The sequence below is a fragment of the Chiloscyllium plagiosum genome, unplaced genomic scaffold (genome assembly GCF_037043375.1).
Source record: "Chiloscyllium plagiosum isolate Xiang-an unplaced genomic scaffold, Cpla_swu_hap1 HiC_scaffold_7, whole genome shotgun sequence".
NCBI classification, from domain to species: Eukaryota; Metazoa; Chordata; class Chondrichthyes; order Orectolobiformes; family Hemiscylliidae; genus Chiloscyllium; species Chiloscyllium plagiosum.
Window position 1 is genome coordinate 53,468,783 of NW_028270145.1, and position 17,655 is coordinate 53,486,437.

General features: G+C 49.5%; 1 protein-coding gene and 1 long non-coding RNA gene across 9 annotated transcripts in view; one reads left to right on the plus strand and one right to left on the minus strand.

Moving 5' to 3' along the window:
- LOC122551560 (ferroportin-like) overlaps positions 1–17,655 on the minus strand; it is a 67,782-nt gene that overhangs the window by 45,926 nt on the left and 4,201 nt on the right. For 4 of the 6 annotated variants that reach the window (XM_087989030.1, XM_087989028.1, XM_087989025.1 and 1 more), the window contains exons 2-3: positions 8,900–9,022; positions 367–439 (exon numbers count right to left, since the gene is read on the minus strand). The gene's annotated coding sequence lies outside the window, so the exon portion shown is untranslated. Of the gene's footprint in view, positions 1–366; positions 440–2,245; positions 2,351–8,899; positions 9,023–17,655 lie in introns of all 6 variants that reach the window. The other 2 variants (XM_087989026.1, XM_087989027.1) reach the window with 2 other exon arrangements.
- LOC122551561 (uncharacterized) overlaps positions 1–17,655 on the plus strand; it is a 38,611-nt gene that overhangs the window by 10,951 nt on the left and 10,005 nt on the right. For 2 of the 3 annotated variants that reach the window (XR_015757673.1, XR_015757675.1), the window contains exon 5: positions 10,404–10,507. This is a non-coding gene — a long non-coding RNA (uncharacterized LOC122551561). Of the gene's footprint in view, positions 1–10,403; positions 10,508–12,162; positions 12,356–17,655 lie in introns of those variants that run through there. The other variant, XR_015757674.1, reaches the window with a different exon arrangement.

Below are 17,655 nucleotides of genomic sequence, written 5' to 3' on the forward strand. Positions count from 1 at the left end.
GTCAGAGAAGTTACAATCTGTTACTTAAGGCTCCGACATTGCCTGTGTTCTGGTGTGCACCCCAACCCAGACTTGTCAATCCTTAAATCAGCAAGACTTCAACTTCCCAGCTCCCACACTGCCATGGGAAACTCCTTAAAAATTCACACCTCAAGTGTAACTGGTGTTCTCAGAGTGATGTGATTAATGATAAAAAGACTTGTCCCTGAAAAACTAATTTTATTAAGTAATCAGTGTTTTTAATCGAACACCTTTTTAGTGACTTTTTAAAACAAACATTTTCACAATATTCTGGCTTTCATCCTCACCTCAATCTTTCACTTGCTCCATTTTAAAAGTGGTTTTATTTTACTGTCGTTTGTTTACCTGTGAAAATTCCTTTGTGATTACTTGATTGGACAGTCTAGTGTTATCACGCCTGGTACATGCTGTAAGTTTCCTGTTAAAAAAAACTGTAATCAATTGCAATACCAACACAAGATGACAGAGCTGAAATTTTCACGAGAAAGCTTGGGGAATTCTCACTATAGAGAGGGTTTTATCTCTCAGTGATGCTTACTTCGAGGTCAGCAAACTGCTAACTCAGGGCCATGAAATAATGGCCTTGGGTCCTTCCAAATACCCATCCATTGCAATCAAGTACAATAAGCACCCAGGTGTCCACAGATAGCATTTTTACCAATGTCAAACATTGAATTTGGATAAGGAAGGCACTTGTGTGTGATCATCATATTTTACTTAAATATTACTAATATGACTTTAGAATATTTAACAACAGTTTGTAGGTGTACTATTGCAGTCCTGTTACATGGATTTAGTTGGCTCAGTGGTTCAGTGGCTCAGTGGTTAGCACTCCTGCCTTGCAGTGCCAGAGACTCTGGTTCAATTCCAGCCTCAGACAACTGTCTGTGTAGAGTTTGCACATCTTCCCTCCGGGTGGGTTTCCTCTGGGAGCTCCAGTCTCCTCCTGCAGTCCAAAACTGTACAGATTAAGTGGACTGGCTCTTCTAAAATGCCCATTGTATCCAGAAATATGCAAACTAAGTGGATTAGCTATGGAAAATGCAGGGTGACAAGGAGATGGTGGGATGCTTTTCAGAGGGTTGGTGTAGACTTGATAGGTCAAATGGCTTACTTCCACAGTGTAGGGGTTCTGCATTATAAAGTATCGCACATTCAGCCTAAAATAGCATAACTGTGTCAGTGATTTTGCTAGTATATTTATTAAACCTTTACCCTTTGCAGAAAGTAGGGTGGTTGATTATAATTGAGGAGTGTTTGGATATTTTACAAACACAAGCATTTTTGAAATGCTTTTTGTACTTGTTCCAGAAAATCTGCTGTTCTAATGACCTCCAACAACCCAGTCTAAGACACATTCCAGATTTTTCTGCAAGTCATTTAAGCATAAATGTGAACAATGCACATGTGAAGACTTTCGATCATTCACAAAATTACAAAAGCCTGTATATGATGGTTGAGGGTGCAGGAGCACCTTATCAGTAATGACAGCAAAGTGAACTGTGGCAAGAACAAAAAGATGTGTCCCTATTAAGAATAGACTACTGTCAGCAATTTACTTTCTCTGATGAACAATTAATTCAACTTTTAATAAGTTTTGCTTTTAAAATTAAAGTTACTCGATTGAAAGATCTTCGCTGAAACCAAGATAGTAATAAATCAAGTTTTTTTTTTACCAATGCTCTGACATTACAAAACAATCTTATTCCAGATCATCCTTTGATACTCAGCCCTCAACATTCTTGTGATGTGGTTTTATCACTGAAAATGAAGTCATTAGACAGCTGCCTCTAGTTCTTTATCATGCCTGTGGAAAAATCAATCCAATTATTTCCACTTCACTGATGTTTCCCAATAGATCTGTTATTTTATTACCTTCAAATAATTATCCAATGCCCTTTCTAAATTATGAACTTGCTTCCACTGCCCATTTAGGCAATACATTTGAGATCATAACGTAATGAGAAACAAATTTCTTCATGTTGCCTGTAGTTCTTTTGTCTAACACCCTAAAATAATGTCCTCCGGTTTCCAAACAATCTAGCACTGCAAATAGAATAAATAGGGAGAAGCTATCAAAACTATTCATAATTTTTCAGCTTACTCCCTTCCCATTTTTGAAGAATACAATTTATAATCCTTCTGCCCTCTGACACTACCAATTGGAAGACTGTTGCCAGAGCTTCCATAATTTCCACCTTGCTTCCATAAGTAGGATGCTTACCAATTCGACAGGTGCCTTTTTGATTCTGGCCAACCCAAGTTATTTTCATCCTATTCAATATCTCTGCCAAGTCCTCCTTTACTGTTGAGTAGGCAGCATCCTTTACTGAATGAAAACAATTGCAAAACGTGCTTTTAGTCCAACTCCAAGCCATGGCCTCCACAACGAGATTTCTTTTTTGATCCCTAATTGGCACTGCTCCCTTTTACTATATATATGTTTATAAAAGATTATTGGTTTCCCTTCTATATAACCTCTAATACTGTCTAATAACTTCTTACAAATCTTTTTTTTTAAAGAACATCTTTGTATTTGCTGTATTTAGCAATTTTTCATCTGCTTGTATTGGTCCAATACATGAGATCTCTTTTTTTGGTCTTCCAGAAAAGTCTAGCTTTGAATATACTTCCCTTCTTGTTTGCAGAATATATCTACTCTGTACCCAAACCTTCTCTTCTTTAATTATTCTGTCATGTTTTATCTACCAATATTTGATTCAAATTTACCCATACCAGATCATATTTGAATTGAGCACTCTTCAAATTAAGTATTTAATTATACAGTATTGGTCTTTGTCCTTTTGCTTAACAATTCTAAAACTTGTGAAAGTATGATCATTATTTCCTAAAGGTTTCTCCCACTGAAACATGCTGAACTTTACTCCCCAGAACCAGATCCAGTATTTTGCCTTCAGCTTTTGAGTTTATTTTAAAGACAATTCAGGAATTCCTCCCCTTTTCTCTTTGTACCAATCTATTGCAGTTTCTTTGATAATTAATGCTGGCACATTCTTCTTTCTCTTTTCCTGTTTTTCCTGACCTACGTGTAGCCAGGAACATTTAAGATCCCAAATTCTCCTCTTCTTTAAGGCATGTCTGTTATTGCCGCAATAATATAATCCCAGGTTATCTGTGGTTGACAAATTCTTATCTTCATAGCCCATTCATGGCTATGTGTCTTACGTGTTGGCACTCATCATTGTCTGTCTTGCTTTGACTTCATTTAATCTCATCTATTTCTGAACTATTCTTAAATGTTATTCATGTCTCCCAGCCATTTGTGAATCTTATTTTTCTTCTGAAAATGTCCCATGCTGTGCTCATCTTTCTGCTAAATTGGTCTTAAACGTTAACCATTAGCAAGAACCGTTATTCTAATTCTTTCAAGGTGTAAAATGTTCATACTGAACAGATTTCTGTTAGCCCAAAAATTTGTACGAATGCCCTATAAATTTGAACTTCAAAGAGTGTTTCCAGTCATTGGTTGATCTGTTTTTATCCGACTGAACCTTTACACTTTGTCCTGTTTGACACTGCAAGTAATCCAAAGATTGCTACCTTGGAGATGCTATCTTATAACTTTCTCCTGAGCTTATGAAATTCTGACCATAGCACCTGAATTCTTTTCCTTCCTATGCCATTGGTTTCCACATAGATAATGATTTCTGGCTACTCATCTTTCCCATTCAAAATTTCCTGCATCTTCTCAATGACTTTCTTTAAACTGGCAAGAGAGAGCTGTCACACTTTTATGGACTCATGTTGACAGATATAAAAAGGACCTGTAATTATCTCGTGTTTTTCACACATACACAGCATTCCAAAACACTTCAGAGTCAACAAAGTACTTTTGAAGATTAGTCAATATTGCAGTGGATGAAACACAGCCGTCAGTTTATGCACAAGCTCCCATAAACAGCAATGTGATAATGGGCACAGTGACTCAATGGTGAGCATTGCTGCCTCACAGCATTAGGAACCCGAGTTCAATTCCAACCTTACTCACAGTATGTGTGTGGAATTTACATGTTCTCCTTGTGTCTACATGGGTTTCTGCTGGGTGCTCCTGTTTCCTCCCACAGTCCAAAGATGCACAGACTTCTGCCTCAGGCCTATGGCAGTGCTCCAGTGAGGCTCGATACAATCTACACGAAAACATCTCATTTTCTACCTTGGCACCTTAACAGCCTCAGGACTCAACACTGACTTTAACAATTTCAGAACATGAACCCCTCTTCCTTGTTCATTCCCTTCCCTGCACTATAGGTCCTGTCCTGCATTTTTTTTTGGACAATGTAACACTTGCTAAGTCACTTCCCCAAACACAACCTCCAGGTGCAGTCTGAGGTAATAATTTATGTTGTTTAATATTTGTCATACATTAACACCAGTCCACAGCATTTCAGTGCACTGATTTATGCAGTATCTTCTCAGTCACTGCTTCTAGTTTAATGCATTATCAAGTATTGCACCTTGACTTGATCACAACTAATAAGTAACTAATTATATTCTCTTATACCAATATGAAGTTCAAGCTTTAACGGTGAAATGAAATTTTCAGCAGGAAACTGAAACAATTTCACGGTCTGAAGTTTGACCATTTATCTATGAGACACTGGATGTTAGGAACCCAAACTTATTATGATTCCATTAAATGACTTTAGTAATGCCCATCATCTGGTTCACCATCATCTGGGTAGTCAAGTCAAACTTCTAATAATTTCATGTATTGTGGTCAAACTGGATTGGCATATAAACCCTGTTAACATTTGAATGAAACAGTTCCTCAGAAAATGATAATTTTTTTTAGATATTAAATGTATCAAGGATATTGATAAAAAGCAGAAATATGGCGTTGAGCTAGAGAAACATTCACGATCATAATGAATGACAGAGCAGGCTCAAAAGGCTGAAAAGCCACATCCTGCTCCTAGTTTCTATGAAAGGAAATCTCGACAAATGGCATAATTTCTAATACTCTCTGTAAAAACTGCAAATGTGACTTTTATATGTATTCTTTCACTAATGCATATAATTTATATTGATCACAATTTTCTTTAAAAAGTTCAGATATTAAAGACACTAAGACGTGCCAATGTAAGGTAGGTATTTAAACGTTGAATTTCCACAAGGGCTCTTCTGATCTCCAGGTTCAACTTCAATGGAAACTTTGGAGAAATTGTATTCCTCACCATTTATGTGATTTCTGCACAGTTTCTACAGATCTGTCACTAAACTCCACTAATAGTTTTCAAAATTATTTAGCAGTTCTTGGCATGGAGATGAGGTATAATTGCAGTTCAAATTATTGTGGAAGATCATGAGTTTTGTTATCACTTCAAGTAATGTTTTTGGGGTGTGGTATAAATGGCACCCATGCTATGGTATAGTATGCAGACAATGGGGGTCTCCTGCTGGCTGAACAGCCAGTGAAAGCCCAGTAATGCATCTTTTGTTTTATTCGTTATGCAAATTAGTGTGTTAGCATTTATTGCCCATTCCTAATTGCCCTTGAGTTAGTGGTAGTAAGCTGCTTTCTTGAACCGCTGCAGTCCTTGATTGTTATGCTGTTAGTACATACAAATGAATTAGGAGAAGAAATAGGCAATTCAACACTTCAAACCTGCTCTGCCATTCAGTAATGTCATGACTGATCTGTTTGTGTTCCAAATTCCACATTTCCATCCATTCCCGATAATATTTGATTCCCTTGTCAAACAAGAGTTTTATGTACCTCAGCCCTAAAGATGTTCAAAGACCCTGCCTCCACCATGTTCTGAAGCATAAAGTTCCAAAGTCACACAACTCAGATTAAAAAAAAATTCACTTCATTTCTGTCCTAAATCCTTAATTTTAAAATACATCTCCTAGTCCTGGACTCACCCACTAAAATAGTAATAATTTCCATATCCATCTTTTCTAGACCATTCAGTCTTATAAACTCCAATCAAATACCCCTCACTCTTCTAAATTCCAATTGGGCCAAGTTAGTCCAATATTTCCTCAGAAGACTATCCACTCATTTCAGATATCAATTTGGTATACATACTCTGAAATGTCTTCAATTCATTTACAGCCTTAAGTAAGGAAACCAAAACTGTACACATATTCAATATTTGCTCTTGCCAATGTCCTATCTAACTGAAATATAACACCCTTGCATTTAATATGCATTTCCTCTAATATTAAAGGATAGCATTCCATTAGCTGTCTTAATCTCTTGCTGTACTTGCAAATAATGCTTAGTGACTCATGCACTAGAACACCAAAATTCTTCTGCAATTCAGTACTGTGCCATAGTTCTCCATTTAAATAATATGTTTTTAAAATTCTTCTTGCCAAAATGAACAACTTCATATTTTCCCACATTATACTTCATCTGCCAGATTTTTGCTGACTCATTCAAACTGTCTATATCCATCTGAATACTTCATATATCGTCTTCACAACATACCTTCCTACTCAAGTTTGTGTCACCTGCAAATTTAGCCACCAAGACTTCGGTCCCCTCATCCTAATCTCCATGGATATAAACTGTAGGAAGTGGAGAGCCCAACACACGCCCTAGCAAAACCCCACTCGTATAATAATTTTATCAGGTTCTTGTCTTCCTTCAACCTTCTGATTCACAAATATTACTGGATTTTTTTTGTATCCTCTATAACAATGAGAGAAGCAAAATATATACTCATTACACCTGACATTTCTTTACTATGGATTAGAAGCTCCCCATTCTGACTCTCCAACACTCGCTTTACTTAAAATTTTCCTTTTTAGATATCTATAGAAATACTTGCCATTTTAAAAATATTTCTAATTAGTTTCTCTCATGTTCTAACTTATTTAATTGAATTGAATTGAATCTATTGTCACGTGTACCTAGGCACAGTGAAAAGCTTTGTCTCGTGAGCAATACAGACAGATCACAGAGTTAGGGAGCATAGATAAGTAAATAATAGGTAAACAGCAGCAAAAACAAAAACACAGGTACTAGTGAGTGTTAAGAGTTTGAGAGTCCATTCAGTATTCTAAGAACAGTAGGGTAGGAACTTGAAAGGGTTCAGAAAAGATTTACAAGAATGTTGCCAGGATTGGAGGATTTGAGCTATAGGGAGAGGCTGAATAGGCTAGGGCTGTTTCCCCTGGAGCATCAGAGGCTGAGGGGTGATCTTAGAGGTTTATAAAATCATGAGGGACATGGATAGGATAAATAGACAAGGTCTTTTCTCTGGGGTGAGGGAGTTCAGAACTAGAGGATCCAGGTTTAGGGTGAGAGGGGAAAGATTTAAAAGGGACCTAAGGGGCAACTTTTTCACGCAGAGGGTGGTGTGTGTATGGAATGAGCTGCCAGAGGAAATGGTGGAGGCTGATACAATTGCAACATTTAAAAGGCATTTGGAGGGTATATCATTAGGGAGTGTTTAAAGAAAAATGGGCCAAGTGCTGGCAAATGAGACTAGATTAGGTTAGAATATCTGGTTGGCATGGACGAATTGGACCAAAGTGTCTGTTTCCATGCTGTACATCTCTATGACTGTATTACTTGGAAAACCATAGTTTCATTAGAGATAGTCAGCATGCTTTGAGAGGGGCAGCTCATGCCTCACAAATCTTTGAGGATGTAACGAAATACATTGATGAAGATAGAGCAGTGGATGTGGTGTACATGGATTTTAGCAAGTCGTTTGATAAGGTTCCCCATGGTAGGGTCAATCAGAAAGTAAGGAGACATGGGATACAGGGAAATCTGGCTGTCAGGATACAGAATTGGCTGGCTCATAGAACACAGAGGATGGTAGTAGATGGAAAGTATTCGGCCTGGAGCTAGGTGACCAGTGGTGTTCCACAGGGATCAGTTCTGGTACCTCTTCTCTTTGTGATTTTTATAAATGACTTGGATGAGGAAGTGGAAGGGTAGGTTCATAAATTTGTTGACTACACGAAGGTTGGTGGGGTGGTGGATATTATGGAGGGCTGGTGTAGGTTGCAGTGGGACATCAACAGGATGCAGAGCTGGGCTGATAAGTGGCAGATGGAGTTCAACCTAGAAAAGTGTGAAATGATTCATTTTAGATGGTCAAACATGAATGCAGAATACAGGGATAAAGGGAGGATTCTTGGCAGTGTGGAGGAACAGAGAGATCTAGGGGTCCATGTCCATAGATCCTTCAAGGCTGCCACCCAAGTTGATAGAGTTGTTAAAAAGACATATCGTGAGTTGGCTTTCATTAGCATGGGGTTTGAGTTTAAGAGCCATGAGGTTGTGCTGCAGCTCCAAAGAGCCCTGGTTAGACCACACTTGGAATATAGCGTTCAGTTCTAGAAATCATAGAATCCTTATGGTTGGAACAAGTGCACACAGACCCTCTGAAGAGTTACCCAATCAGACACATTCCCCTACTACTCTACATTTACCGCTGACTAATGCCCCTAACCTACACACCCTGAACACTATAGGCAATTTAGCATGGCCAATTCACTAATCTGCACATTTTTGGACTGTGGGAAGAAACCTGAGCACCCAGAGGAAATCCCCACAGACACAGGGAGAATGTACAAACTCCACACTGTGCCACTATGCTGCCCTGTCTGGTCGCCTCTTTATAGGAAAGATGTGAAAGAGAGGGTACAGAGCAGATTTACCAGAATGCTGCCTGAGCTGGAGGGCATATCTTCTGAAATAAGGCTGAGGGAGCTAGGAATTTTCTCATTGGAGCGAAGAAGGATAAGAGGTGACTTGATAGAGGTGTACAAGATGATGAGAGGTATAGATAGAGTGGAAAGCCAGAGACTTCTTCATAGGGTGGAAATGCCTTTCGTTGCCTACAACCAACACTGTCAAAATAATTATTTAATAGATCTAGCTTCCTTTTACCTGCCAGGGATGTCAGGCAATGAGTTAGTAACAGAGTCCTTCTTATCTTGGGAGATGTGCAGCCTCCTCAAATAATGTTATTGACTGACTCACTTCTTCTGAGTGGATTGGTTGGTCATCTCCCTTAAAAATAAAAGTGGGAAGGTTTAAAATAGCTTTTGTTTGGGTTTCAAATGTTTAAAGTTTTCAGTTTCCATCTTTCTAAACCCAATGTGTTAGGATCTAAAACTATCCTTGGGTTTCTTTATCCATTGTTGCTCTGTTGAACTTTTCTTTTGAGCAAGCCGATCATGTGGTATCAGGACAGAACTGAAACCTTTTGGAAAGGCCAACTGTTTCAGCAAGCAGTATCAAAAGCTTGTCTGATCTTTTCTTGAAAATTGCAAGAAAGAAGCCAAAGTGAGATGACAATGGGATGTGGTTTAAATTTATTTTATCAAAGTAGCTCATAGCAGAAAATTCTGTAAACATAATTTTTAATACCCCAAGAAGTATTTTAACTGACAAACTTTCATATGACTACAGTAGAAGCTATGACCAATATAAAATGTAATGGCCAAAGGCTGACAATCAGGATTGAAAGGTGGAAGCATACTGAAGTGATTAGGAGAAACAAGGTGGGTAAAAGTAGGAAAGACAACAGCAGGATGTCACAGCTCAGTTCACAAAGGACATGCAGAACTGTTTGCGAGAGACTAGAACTTTATCTGTGGCAGCCATGAGCAAAGGAATCAGAAGACAGAGCTACAGGTGGAAGCACATAAAGTGATGGGTGGATCATTACAAAAGAACAGTAAGGGAGAACTGGGATTGGTAATGTGGGGGTAAGTTCTTGTAGGACCAGCAAGCATGGACCAAGGGGTGCGATGAATAAAGAAGGTATCTTGAGAGAATGGAGCACCCCTGATTGCAGAGAAGGCTACAACAGCCCAGTTATGGAGTATAAGAGTGCAAGCCGGAGGTACCAGTTAACGGAACATAAAGGAGCTGGTTACCTTGAGGAAGCAAAAAAGTTTAAAAATTAAAGTAAAAACATTTAAATAAAAAGTTACATCACGTAACTGAAACACAAAAAAACAAAATTAAAAAACACATCAGAAAATCATAAGTGATGTCAATTGTAAATTATTACCTTAGGCAGTTGCAATATTAAATATTAACAATTATTAAACAAGAAATTGTGACAGTCGAAGATGATTTAATTGGATAAAACATCCAAGTTTTCAGTCAGAGATGTGTAAAATAAGCAACATATAAAACACGGTTTATGATTGCTTAAATTGTTTCTTAGCTGATGAAAGATACTGATTAAGCAATCTTTAAATGATAACATGTTTAGACCTGGTGAGGGCTGCACCCATAAATTCCTTCGAATGTCATGTAAATTCATTAATTTCTGGTCTGTACTTGCCGAATTGTATTAAGCATAATGTACTAGCTTTCTGATCTAGTAAGCAAGTTTGTGTGGGTGTCCAATTATATTACCCTTTTTATTTAAATGCAGATCAACCTGAAACTACCAGTCTAATCAAGTGTGCATTTGTCTTCATCGATCAGCGCATTCAGTATAAGAGTTGGGACATCATGTTGCAGCCGTACAGGACATTGGTGAGGCCATTTATGGAGTACTACATACAGTTCTGATTGTTCTACCATAGTAAGGATATTATTAAATTGGTAAAGGTTCAGAAAAGGTTTACAAGGATGTCACCGGGACTGGAGGGTTTAAGTTAAAAGGAGAGGCTAGATTGGCTGGGGCTTTTTACCCTCATGCATAGGAGGTTAAGAGGTGACCTTACAGAGGTTTATAAAATCATGAGGGGCATAAATAAGGTGAATAGCAAAGGCCTTTTCCCTAAGGTAGGAAAATTCAAAACTAGAGGTTATAGGTTTAAAGCAAGAGGGTAAAGATTTAAAAGGGACCTGAGGGGCAACTTTTTAACACAGCGGGTAGTGCATGTAAGGAATGAACTGCCAGAGAGAGTAGTAGAGGTGTGTACAATTACAACATTTAAAAAACATTTGAAAAGGTACATGAATAGGAAAGGTTTAAAGGGAAATGGGCCAAATGCAGGCAAATGGAACTAGTTTGGTTTGGGAAACCTGGTCAGCATGGACATGTGGGAATGAAGAGTCTGTTTCCGGTGTATGACTCTGAGACAGCACAAAATCCAAACTGCTTGCAGTAGTTTTTTTTAATCCTTTCCTTGGATGTGGATGTCACGAGCAGGGCCAGCATTTGTTTCCCATCCCCAATTACTGAAGGTGGTGGTGGGTGATCAGCTGCTTTCTTGAACTGTTGCAGTTCATTTGGTATGGTACACCAAGACTGCTGTTCGAGTTCCAAGTCAGGATAGTAAGTTTGGAATGGGACATACAGGTAGTGGTGTTCCCAAGCATCTGCTCCTAGTCTTTCCAAATGGTTACGGGGGTGGGTTTCCAAAGTGCTGTTGAAGGAGACTTGGCAAGTTGCTGCTGTGCATCATGCATATCGTACTCATTGCTGCAACTGTGTGACAGTGATGGAGTGAGTGAACGTGGGGTGCCAAAATGAAGGAATTGCTCTGTAATTGCATTCTGCTAGCAAGATGCCTCTTAAACATTGCCTATTGCCTCCCCTCCTACTGCCACCACTGACAGCGCATTCCAGGCACTTACCTTTCTGTATAAAAAAACCTGGCTCTCTCATCTTTTTTTTTTAAGTGTTTCTCCTTTTAACTTAAACCTATGTGCCCGAGTAATTGACATTTCAACCCTCATATAAAGACTTGACTATCCACTCTCTCTATGCCTCTCATAATTTTTTATACTTCTATCAGGTCATGCCTCATCCTTTAATGTTCAAGTGAAAACAAACAAACTTTATCCTGTCTCTCCTCACAGCTGATAGCCTCCAAACTAGGCAACATCCTGGTAAATCTTTTCTCTACCCTGTCCAAAGCTTCCACAATCTTCTAGTAGTGTGGCAAACAGAACTGTTTGCAATATTCCATGTGTGACCTGCACACGACCTACCAATTTTTATACTCTATGCCCCAACCAATGAAATCTGCCATTTACAGTATAATTCCCTCCTGCATCAACACACATGTTGCTGGATTAAACTCTATTTGCCAGTTCTCCACCCAAGTCTCTAGCCTATACCCTGGTGTATCCTCTGGCAGTCCTCCTCATTATTCATGGCACCCCAATCTTTGTGTTGTCTGCAATCTTACTAATCAGGCCACTGACATTCTCCTCCAAAACATTTACATATATTACAGACAGGAGGCATTCCACCCTGATCCCTGCAGAACACAACCGGTCACAGATCTTCATTTGAAAAAGACCCTACCACTGCTACACTATGTCTATGACTGAGCCAGTTCACCATCTTACCAGTTCACCATAAATCCCATATGACTTCACCTTTTGTATCAGCCTGCTATGACGGACCCTGTCAAAAGCCTTCCTAAAGTCTGAATAGACATCTATCACCCTGTCCTCATCAATCATCTTTGTGGGGGGGAAAGGGAGTGGGGGGGGGAGAGGGGGGGAAGGGGGAGAGTGGGGGAGTAGGGGGAGAGTGGGGGACGAAGAGGGAGTGGGGGAGGAAGAGGGAGTGGGGGAGGAAGAGGGAGTGGCGGGGGGGGGAAGAGGGAGTGGCGGGGGGGGAAGAGGGAGTGGCGGGGGGGAAGAGGGAGTGGCGGGGGGGAAGAGGGAGTGGCGGGGGGGGAGAGGGAGAGGAGTGGTGGGGGGGAGAGGGAGTGGGGAGGAGAGGGAGTGGGGGGGAGGAGAGGGAGAGGGAGTGGTGGGGGGGGAGAGGGAGTGGTGGGGGGGAGGAGAGGGAGAGGGAGTGGTGGGGGGGAGAGGGAGTGGGAGGGAATGGTGGGGGGATTGGGAGTGGTTGGGGGGGAGGGGGAGTGGTTGGGGGGGAGGGGGAGTGGTTGGGGGGGAGGGGGAGGGGGAGGGGGGGAGGGGGAGTGGTGGGGGGGAGAGGGAGTGGTGGGGGGGAGGGGGAGTGGTTGGGGGGGAGGGGGAGTGGTGGGGGGGAGGGGGAGTGGTGGGGGGGGAGAGGGAGTGGAGGGGGGGAGAGGGGGGGAGAGGGAGTGGAGGGGGAGAGGAAGGGGGGGAGTGGAGGGGAGAGGAATGGGGGGAGTGGAGGGGGAGAGGAATGGGGGGAGTGGAGGGGGAGAGGAATGGGGGGAGTGGAGGGGGAGAGGAAGGGGGGGGAGTGGAGGGGGAGAGGAAGGGGGGGGGGTGTGGAGGGGGAGAGGAAGGGGGGGTGTGGAAGGGGGAGAGGAAGGGGGGGTGTGGAGGGGGGAGGAAGGGGGGGGAATGGGGGGGAGGAAGGGGGGGAATGGGGGGAGGAAGGGGGGGAAGGGGGGGGAATGGGGGGGAGAGGAGGGAGGGGGAATGGGGGGGGGAGGAGGGAGGGGGAAATGGGGGGGAGAGGAGGGAGGGGGAAATGGGGGGGAGAGGAGGGGAGGGGGAAATGGGGGGGAGAGGAGGGAGGGGGAAATGGGGGGGAGAGGAGGGAGGGGGAAATGGGGGGGAGAGGAGGGAGGGGGAAATGGGGGGGAGAGGGAGGGGGAAATGGGGGGGAGAGGAGGGAGGGGGAAATGGGGGGGAGAGGAGGGAGGGGGAACTGGGGGGGAGAGGAGGGAGGGGGAAATGGGGGGAGAGGAGGGAGGGGGAAATGGGGGGGAGAGGAGGGAGGGGGAAATGGGGGGGAGAGGAGGGAGGGGGAAATGGGGGGGAGAGGAGGGAGGGGGAAATGGGGGGGAGAGGAGGGAGGGGGAAATGGGGGGGAGAGGAGGGAGGGGGAAATGGGGGGGAGAGGAGGGAGGGGGAATGGGGGGAGAGGAGAGAGGGGGAATGGGGGGGAGGAGGGAGGGGAATGGGGGGGAGGGGGAATGGGGGGGAGGGGGAATGGGGGGGAGGGAGGGAGGGGAATGGGGGGGAGAGGAGGGAGGGGAATGGGGGGGTGAGGAGGGAGGGGAATGGAGGGGAAATGGGGGGGAGAGGAGGGAGGGGAAATGGGGGGGAGAGGAGGTGGGGGGGAAATGGGGGGGAGAGGGGGGGGGGAGAGGAGGTGGGGGGGAAATGGGGGGGAGAGGTGGTGGGGGGGGAATGGGGGGAGAGAAAGGGGGGGAAATGGGGGGGAGAGAAAGGGGGGGAATGGGGGGGGAGAGGGGGGAATGGGGGGGGAGACAGGGGAATGGGGGGGAGACAGGGGAATGGGGGGGGAGACAGGGGAATGGGGGAGGAGACAGGGGAATGGGGGGGGGAGACAGGGGGGGAGAGAGGGGGGAATGGGGGGGGGAGACAGGGGGGGAGAGAGGGGGGTGTGGGGGGGGAGACAGGGGGGGAGAGAGGGGGGAGACGGGGGGGAGAGAGGGGGGAGTGGGGGAGAGGGGGGAGTGGGGGGGAGGGGAATGGGGGGGAGAGGGGGGAATGGGGGGGAGAGGGGGGAATGGGGGGGAGAGGGGGGGAATAGGGGGGGGGAGTGGGGGGAGAGGGGGGGAGTGGGAGTGGGGTGAGTGGGGGGAGGGGGAATGGGGAGGAGAGGGGGGGTGGGGTGGGGGGAAGTGGGGGGGAGTGGTGTGGGGGGGAGTGGGGGGGGGAGGGGGTGGGGGGGAGTGGGGGGAGAGGAAGAGGGGGAGTGGGGGGAAAGGGAGTGGAGGGGGGAGGGGGAGGGGGTGGAAAGGGAGTGGAGGGGGGAGAGGAAGGGGGGGGAGTGGGGGGAAAGGGAGTGGAGGGGGGAGAGGAAGGGGGGAATGGGGGGAAAGGGAGTGGAGGGGGGAGAGGAAGGGGGGGAGAGGAAGGGGGGGAGAGGGGGGAGAGGAAGGGGGGGAGAGGAAGGGGGGGAGAGGGAGTGGAGGGGGGAGAGGAAGGGGGGAGTGGGGGGAGAGGAAGGGGGGGAGTGGGGGGAGAGGAAGGGGGGGAGTGGGGGGAGAGGAAGGGGGGGAGTGGGGGTAGAGGAAGGGGGGGAGTGGGGGGAGAGGAAGGGGGGAGAGGAAGGGGGGGAGGGGGGAGAGGGAGTGGAGGGGGGAGAGGAAGGGGGGGAGGGGAGGGGGGGGAGAGGGGGGGGGGAGAGGAAGGGGGGGAGAGGAAGGGGGGGAGAGGAAGGCAGTGGGGGAGAGGGAGTGGGGGGAGAGGGAGTGGGGGAGAGGGAGTGGAGGGTAGTGGGGGGAGAGGGAGTGGAGGGTAGTGGGGGGAGAGGGAGTGGAGGGTAGTGGGGGGAGAGGGAGTGGAGGGTAGTGGGGGGAGAGGGAGTGGAGGGGGGAGAGGGAGTGGGGGAGAGGGAGTGGAGGGGGGAGAGGGGTGGAGGGGGGGAGGGGAGTGGAGGGGGGAGTGGGAGTGGGGGGGAAGAGGGAGTGGGGGGAAGAGGGAGTGGGGGGGAGAGGGAGTGGGGGGGGGAAGAGGGAGTGGGGGGGGGAAGAGGGAGTGGGGGGGGAAGAGGGAGTGGGGGGGGAGTGGGGGGGAGAGGGAGTGGGGGGGGGAAGAGGGAGTGGGGGGGGGAAGAGGGAGTGGGGGGGGGAAGAGGGAGTGGGGGGGGAGAGGGAGTGGGGGGGGGAAGAGGGAGTGGGGGGGGGAGAGGGAGTGGGGGGGGAGTGGGAGTGGGGGGGTGTGGGGTGGGGGGGAGTGGGGGGGTGGGGGGGGGTGGGTGGGGGGGGTGGTGGGGGTGGGGGGGAAGTGGGAGTGGGGGGGGGGAGGGGTGTGGGGGGGGGGAGGGAGTGGGGGGGGAGAGGGAGTGGGGGGGGGGAGGGTGTGGGGGGGGAAGAGGGAGGGGGGTGGGGGGGGAGGGAGTGGGGGGGAAGAGGGAGGGGTGTGGGGGGGAAGAGGGAGGGGAGTGGGGGGGAGTGGGAGGGGAGTGGGGGGGAAGTGGGAGGGGAGTGGGGGGAAGAGGGAGGGGAGTGGGGGGGAAAGAGGGAGGGGAGTGGGGGGAAGAGGGAGGCGAGTGGGGGGAAGAGGGAGGCGAGTTGGGGAAGAGGGAGGCGAGTGGGGGGAGAGGGAGGCGAGTGGGGGGAGAGGGAGGGGAGTGGGGGGAGAGGGAGGGAGAGGGAGTGGGGGGAAGAGGGAGGGGAGTGGGGGCAGTGGAGTGGGGGAAGAGGGAGGGGAGTGGGGGGAGGGGAGGAGGGGAGAGGGAGGGGGGGAAGAGGGAGGGGAGTGGGGGGAGGGGAGTGGGGGAAGAGGGAGGGGAGTGGGGGAGGGGAGGGGAGTGGGGGGAGGGGAGGGGAGGGAGAGGGAGAGGGTGTGGGGGAGAGGGAGGGAGTGGGGGAAGAGGGAGGGGAGTGGGGGGAGGGTGGGGGGGAGGGAGTGGGGGTGGGGAGGGTGGGGGGAGAGGAGTGGGGGGGAGTGGGTGGGGGGGGAGAGGGAGTGGGGGGGGAGAGGGAGTGGGGGGGGGGAGAGGGTGGGGGGGGAGAGGGAGTGGTGGGGGGGAGAGGGAGTGGGGGGGGGGGGAGAGGAGTGGGGGGGGGGGGAGGGTGTGGGGGGGGTGGGGGTGGGGAGGGGAGTGGGGGGGGGTGGGAGAGGGGAGTGGGGGTGGGGGAGAGGGAGTGGGGGGGGGAGTGGGGAGTGGGGAGGGGAGGGAGTGGGGGGTGAGGGAGTGGGGGTGGGGTGGGGGGGGGGTGGTGGGGGGGAGGGGTGTGGGTGGGGGGGGAGTGGGGTGGGGGTGGGGTGGGGGAGGGGAGTGGGGTGGGGGGTGGGGGGAGGGTGTGGGGGGGGAGGGGTGGGGGGAGGGGGAGGGGGAGTGGGGAGGGGTGGGGGGGGTGGAGTGGGGGAGGGGAGAGGGAGTGGGGGGGGAGGGGAGTGGGGGGGGGGTGTGGGAGGGGTGGGGGGGAGGGGAGTGGGGGGGGAGTGGGTGGGGGGGGGAGGGGGTGTGGGGGGGGGGGGGTGGGGGGGTGGGGGGGGGGTTGGGGGGGGGTGTGGGGGGGGGGGGGTGTGGGGGGGGGGGGGGGGTGTGGGGTGGGGGGGGGGTGGGGGGTGGGGGGGGGGTGTGGGGGTGGGGGGGTGGGGTGGGGGGGGGTGGGGGTGGGGGGGGGGGTTGGGGGTGGGGGGTGGGTGTGGGGGGGTGGGGGGGTGGGGGGGAGGGTGTGGGGGGGAGTGGGGGTGGGGGGGGAGGGGGTGGGGGGGAGGGGGTGGGTGGGGGGGGAGGGGTGTTGGGGGGGGGTGTGGGTGGGGGGGGGGTGGGGTGTGGGGGTGGGGGGAGGGGGTGGGAGGGGAGTTGGGTGGGGGGAGGGGGTGTGGGGGGGGGTGGGGGGGGAGTGGGGTGGGGGGGGGAGTGGGGGTGGGGTGAGGGGTTGGGGGGTGGGGTGTGGGGGTTGGGGGGGGGTGGGGTGGGAGGGGGGTGGGGGTGGGGGGGGGTGGGGGTGGGGGGGGGAGTGGGGTGGGGGGGGGGTGTGGGTGGGGGGTGGGGAGTGGTGGGGTGGGGGGGGGAGTGGGGGGGGAGTGGGTGGGGGGGGGGGGAGTGGGGGGGGGTGGGGGGGGGGGGGGGTGGGGGGTGGGGGGGGGTGTGTGGGGGGGTGGGGGGGGGGGGGGGATGGGAGGGAGTGGGGGGGGGGAGTGGGGGGGGGGGGAGAGGGAGTGGGGGGGGGGGGGAGTGGGGGGGGGAGGGTGGGGGGGGAGTGGGGTGGGGGGGGGAGAGGGAGTGGGGGGGGGAGAGGGAGTGGGGGGGGGAGAGGGAGTGGGGGGGGGAGAGGGAGGGGGGGGGGAGGAGGGGGGGACGTGGGGGGGGGAGAGGGAGTTGGGGGGGGAGAGGGACGTGGGGGGGG